The sequence below is a fragment of the Nematolebias whitei genome, chromosome 16 (genome assembly GCF_014905685.2).
Source record: "Nematolebias whitei isolate Nwh7 chromosome 16, NemWhi1, whole genome shotgun sequence".
Lineage (NCBI taxonomy): Eukaryota > Metazoa > Chordata > Actinopteri > Cyprinodontiformes > Rivulidae > Nematolebias > Nematolebias whitei.
Genome location: NC_056513.1, coordinates 18,561,540 through 18,568,387, shown reverse-complemented (window position 1 = coordinate 18,568,387; position 6,848 = coordinate 18,561,540).

The window sequence follows — 6,848 nt, the reverse complement described above, 5'->3', positions numbered from 1 at the left end:
AAAAAAAAAAAAAAAGCCACCAATCTGTCAGTGGTGCGCGCGCTCGAATGCGCACGCGGCCGGTATAGACTTTCTGAAGCCCTCTCCAACAGTCTCTGCATTTAAATCTCCCTCTTGACATCAGTGGCAAAGCAGCATTGTCGATTCATCTACTTGATTAGAGCGCACCCCCACGCTCGCGCGCGCACACACACGCACAGGGATGTCAGTCACTGGAATAATATACAGCAACCTTCCTTCCTTCACTCCAGCATTTCTCCCAGCAGGTTTATCCTCTCTCCCCCTCTTTCTCTCTCCTCCGCTCCCTCCCTTCCTCCTTCTCTCGCTTCCCCTTCTCTTTCTGGGGGGAGTTGATATCTCTGGCGGTTTGCCGCATGGAAGTCGCTCAGGCTATAGGCTGACTATCATCTCTTACATCCGGACGTTTTGTCTCCATCTTTTTTTCATGCCACCGTCAGAGCAGGCGCGCGCAGCATCCCTGGTCCATTTCTCCTGGATATAACGGCTTCTATCCGCTGACGAACTGAAAGGGAGAACCTGAATCTCGGCTTCATTCCAGCAGAGCGAGGGAGGGGGGAGTGTGTGAGTGCGTGTGCGTGTGTGCATGTGTGTGTGCGGGGAAGAGACGTTTCTCACTCAGATGTAACAATCTGATGATCAAGTGCGCAAAAGCCGCCGTGTGGAGCATTACGCACGGCTAGTTGGCTTTACTTTCCATTTATTCTTTTATTTTATTTTCATTTTTTTGTTCTCCACCCCCCTCCTGCACGGACAGACCCGTGTGGAGGGACTTCCATGGTGTGGAGTCCTGATTTTACCAAGCGACCCACCGGGAGGCTCGGATCAGAGAAAACCCCGTCGCCCTACTGGAATATTAACAACCTCATCCTGACAGCAACCCAGGGGGTGGGTGGTGGGGAGATGCCGCAGCAGAGTTTGGGACTCTAGAGAGCTCTCCAACTTTCTTTAAAAGGAGGCTTTTCGCTTAATCTCTGCTCGTTTACCGCCTGTGGGACTCCTGTTTGATTTGCTCTCCGGCGTCAGCCATGGACCGGTCCACGTCTTTGGACATCGAAGCGCTCAAGGTAAGACGCACAGGCTGGAGGCGCCGAACTGCTCCCTGCTGTGAGTGACAGAGCCCCTGTGGATGGGTGGCATGTTGGCTGACCTGCTGGGTGACTGATGGGTTGTCTCGGGTGGCTGGTTGGATTAATTCGCAGTTGAGTGACTGATGGAGAAGGGGTGAAGCTGGCTGGGTCCGGATGGGGGACCATGTATTTGGCTTTTGGTGAAATTGGACCCTGAACGCCACAAGGCAACATTTGCTGCTCTGTTTCTTGTTTCCCTGGCGTGCACGTGCCTTGCAATGTTGGTTAAAGAAAAACTGGAAGAAGTATGTGCTTTTGTTTCTTTGGGACTTGTGGGCATTTGTGGGATCCAGAGCGGACTGATGGCGGGTGGGGGGCTCACTGGAGACAGAGAGGATAAGACTAGATCCCTATTCTTCATAGTTATGCATGACTATTTCCCTTCTTTGCAAAATATCTTCTCAGTGATTGTCAGGAGGCAAATAAAAATTCTACCTGTGTGCAAAAATGCTCACTGTATGGAAGAACTGGGTCGTTGCTTACACAGCTTCCCTATTTGGATTCCTTCTCAAAATCAGTTTCCAGCCACGCTTTGTTGACAGAAAGAAACCAGTTTCCCTCAGAAAGAGAAAGGAATAGCTCCAACTCCCTGTAAGTCAGGATCAATACTGCAGATGTTGCCTTTTTAAGTGCCACATGTGTCCAAGAAGTCTGTTCAATGCAGACTTTAGAATGCAAACTAAGGAGATGATCAGGGTTGAAAAAAATATTTTTTATTGGTATAACTCTGCTGAATTTTCTTTGAATCATCATTTGAATAAAACAGCAAAAAAAAAAAAAAAAAAATCCCAAGAAATGTGACATTTCAAACTACATTGTATGTGGCCACATTTCTGAAAGAGGGGACCTTGATGTTGCGCTGACGCAGAGCTCCAAATTGACTTTGACTTCAGTGGCTGGTCAGAGGTTTAAAAGATGGAAATTGGCATTCTGATTTAAAAATGACCTTAACTGTTAGCCGATGAACTTGACCCACAGAACTGTGCAAGTGCTGAGGTCTGCTTTGTGTTGTTTACAGGCTTTAAGCTGCAGAAACTTTTATTATCAGGAAAAAAGAATATCTAAAGGCAATAACGGCTGTCTGAAACACTAAAGGTGCTTTAGCCAAAATATATTTGAAGCTTATCCATGTGTTTTGTGCAAATTTTATCTTCCTTTTGTGTAAGAATAAGAGCGAGCTAAAACAACTAACACCATAGTTGAAACGTTCTCCTCTAGCAGCACAAAAAATGCTCACAATATCATAAAAAAATGTTGGGAGTTCAAGTGTTATACCTATAATTTAAACTAATAAACCTGCTGCTCCTCATTTCGGTAGTTATATATTTGCAAGGACATTTGAATTTCTTACAATATAAGAACACATTCAAGTATGTTCACCTCTTTATTTATATCATTCTAGCTACAGATTTTCATTTAATGCAGCAGATAGAGTTGAAAAAAAAAAAAAAAAAAAAAAAGCCCAGACAGGTTATCATGTATTGCTAAGACAACAAATCAATGGCTCATTCAGATTCCAGGTGTCAGTCTTCATGATGAAAACTGGCCACTGAGCAAATCCTTGCGTGCAGTTGAATTTTCTAAATCTCAGCTGAGTTCAACTCAGTTTAAAGTGACAAAACTGAAGATCTTTCGTCACTCCTCAAGTGAAAATTAAATCCCAATTAAAATAAAGTCCAACATATCTAAAAATACATGCCACAATATGAAAAATGTCCTATTTTGGTATAAGAAACCTTTTTAAAAATGTGCATGTCTCTGTTAGATATTTCCTCAGATGATGTTAGGTATGTCCTAAAATAATCTTAAAGTGTTAAGGAGAATACAGGAAGTCGTTCAGACTTCTGCAGCCTCAATAGCCACCTTAAGCCAAAAATGTTGCCTTATTAAGAGAGGGTTTTATTTATCTGAAGCATGCACACAAGGACAGTTGCACAAAAATGCTTAGATTGAACCAGTTAAGCCTCATTGGCACACATAAGTAAAATACTGATAAGTGGAAGGCCGAGCTCCCATCCCCTTTAAGAGGCGGAGTCTAGAGAATATAGAGATGGACGCCATATTTGCCAAGTTCGCTTATTATAAGAACTTTGGGCTTCATTTTTCAAAAGTCGCTTGCAAATCTTGTGAGTTGCGTTTTTTTGCGCTTGTTTTGAACGTGAAGTTGCTTATTTGGGCTTGACTTTCTTTCCGAGTGAAACTAGTTGATTATCTCCCAGCTGCGCACAATAAAGCAAAAGACGAGTGGTAGTAGATAGTTTGTCCCTTCAGCGCCCCCGTTTTTTGTTTATCGCTCATGCCCAAGTTGGCAAGGCGACAGACGCACACATAAACATACAAATACGTACATACGTTTGGGGTGTGGCTGCACACCTCGAACACTCATACTGTGGCTGACCACTAGGGGGCTCCACTCACACGCAGAAAAAATTACATATGCAAAATGTATTTTTTTTAAATCAGAGCTTAAAAGTATGTTATTCAAAGTGTTTAGCATAATTTTGCAGTTGTTTATGTGTAATGCCATAATAAATGTATGTTCATACTGTTTACAAACAGCCTCTGTTTTACACAGTGTGGTGGGTTGCCAGTTGGGCTAGTTTTGGGCTTGTTTTCACAGAGCTGGTTGCAAGATCTGGCAACGCTGTTGGACGCTTTCAATGTTCGTGGCTTTGTCTTCCGGGACCCCTCTCCATCTCGAAGTCTCAACGCCGAGCCTGAAAAATTTTCCTGCCTTAAAGGAAATTAAATATATATTTTAAAATTATTTTCAGCCTTTATTTGTGTCACTGCGAGTCTTCTCTCCACCTGGGAACAAAAGAGCCAGTTTTAAATGCTGTGGTCAAATGGCAACATCTCTCACAATTTATCACCATGTTGAGAGAAACACTAAAGTCATTTTTGGCTGATAATCTCAAGAGGACACCGCTTCTTAATTTCTCCAAAAAGAGCAATAATTTTGTTGGCTGGCCTGCTTCCCTTTACTTGACCCCTCCAAGTGACAACATGGGGGAGTGGTGGCGCAGAGGTTAGAGAGGTGGGCTTGTGATCCGAAGATCGCCGGTTCACGCCCCGGCCCCGACAACATCAAAAAAAATTGTGGGTGGGGTAGGTGAAACACCCACACTTGCCCCCACCCTCATTCGCCCCACTCTGGGCCCATGAGCAAGGCCCTTAACCCCACCATGTGCTCCCTAAACAGGTCTCTCTTGAAAATGAGTTCTCGTGGCTCAATGAGACTAACCTGGATAAATAAAGGCTAAATAAATAAAAAAAAAATTTTTTTACAGTCTGTTATCAAATTTCAGTCTTGGCCATATTTGTGCGTCACCAATCCTTTTAGGTCTAAAAACTTTACTGGTAGTCCATCTCTCCATCCATCTGCCGGTTGTATTTTGTGGACCTGGTGTTATTGGCTGAACTGATAATCCCTAAGGTTCTAGTGCATTGGTAGCTGGCACTCTAAAGCAAACACACACTGCATCTTTCAGTGTTCTTTGTTTGTAGTGAGGGTCAAGAGTGTGTGTGGACATGTTCATCTATAACGGCTTGATCCAATAATTTACTATTTACTCCTTAAAAACGTCTCTCCAAAATAGCCAATGCGTGTGCGTTTGTGTGTGAGTGAAATGTCTTAAAGACTTAAAAAATGAGGTCACATTCTTTCACTTATTTAAATGTCTGGAGTTTGAGTGTGGATCTCAAAGGACAAGCCTAAAAATAGGAAGCACAAGGACATCGTTTAGACGTTTGGAAGGCACTGACCAAATCATATTTGTTAATTCATGTGTGTTTGTCTGGATTTGACCAAAGACCTCTGTGCTTGTAAATCAGAGCAGGTTTCAATACCAATGGAGCAGTTTAAGTGCTATTGATTTTTAGTAATAGCTGCACAATAAATTATATGCCGTATAATAAAGGTGGTCAGATTGAATTTGACCCTCCAGATCAAAGGCTTTTAACAGCATTCGTTGAGAAACTAGTTTAACTTTGGTTTTGTTGTAGAATATAGTAAAAAAGATAGGATCAAATAAGGGGACTCTTATGCCATTATACTGTATTTGTAAAAGGCATGAAATGATTCATTATGGCTGTCAAACAGCACAGACAACAAGAGGCCTCAATTATATTTATATATATTAAAAAAAAACTAACAGCAGTAGTTCTACATGACAACTGGCCAGATAAAAATGTTGTTTTAATCCAACAAAGTTAAGTCAGGTCCTCTGGATAGTTTATTTTTGTTGAAACATTTCGTCTTTCATCCAAAGGACTTCATCAGTCCGAGGAGCCACAACAAACTCAGTCCCATAAGTAGCAGACTCACATAGTGGGTCAACCAGTTTGATGGCGCTAAGATGATTTCTGGAGTCCGCCCTCTCCCCCGCCGACTGCAACCATGGCCAAAGCGGTTCAAACCATCAAAGGTCATGCTCAAAAATCCAGGTAAAAAAATCCAGGTCTGGTTGACACACTATGTGAAGGTGCTTTTGAATGTGGAGAGCATCCTGTGCTCCAGCATCAACGTGTGGCATGGAGGCTGCACAGCTGCAAGAAAAGCTTTGCAGAGAGTAGCGAAGGCTGCACAGAAGACTTTTGGAGTCAGCCTCCCCAGCATCACAGACATTTACACCTCCAGATGCAGGAAGAGGACCACCTGCATCATGAAGGACCCCACTCACCCAGCACAAACACTTTTTGGCCTGCTCCCCCTCAGGAAGGAGGTTGAGGAGCATTGACCATTAGACTGAGGAACAGCTTCTACCCTGAAGTTGTTAGACTCATGAATCTCTAATCAGGATAATCACTGTGAAAAAAATCACTGTAATTCCACTTGATTGTGATGTGAAATGTGCTGCTGACTATCCATGCTGCTGATCTTATGCTTAGCTTCACCACATGTACATGCACATGCACATGTGGTGCGAACAACAAATAAAGAAACCTTAACCTTTTAAAACTGAGTTTGTTGTGGCTCCTCGGACAGATGAAGGGATGAAAGACGAAATGTTTAAACAAAAATAAACCATCTAGAGGACCTGACTTAACTTTTTTTTTTTTTTTTTAAGAAACAGTAATTTCAACGTTGTCCAGGTCATCTAAACTTTCTGAATGGAGCTAAAGTTCGAAGTTTAGATTTATTTAGTCACCCAAATGTCTGCTGCAAAATAATCTAAATTATGAAGCACTTTCACAAAATATTTCAAGCCGGAACTGAGAAGTTTTCTGGCGTAAACAATTTCTGAATGTACAAAAGTAAATCAGGTGTTGAAGCCAACCCACTGCTATTGTCCCTTTGAGCCGCTAAGTGAAACAGTCCCAGAGTGGTAACAATCCACATGTGAAAACATAAGTGTGATGTAGTGATAACATATGGTCTGGACTTCACGATTTAAAATCTAAAACATCAATAAATAGATAATTTGCTGAGGAGAAAACTGATACTGGCACACAGCTACTCGATATAGACCAAGTAGGGTTGTTAAACCTGGTTGGGCAGCTGTGGCTAAGCGGTTAGGTCAGTCGTCCTCCAGTTGGAGAGTTGGGGGTTCGATTCCACCAAGAGTCACATGCTGAAGTGTCCCTGGGCAAGACACTGAACCCCTCATTGTCTATGATGTGTGTCCCATCGGAGTATGAATGTGATAAAACTCTGATTATTCTTTGTAGAGATCTAGTAGAGTGCTGTATGAATGGGGA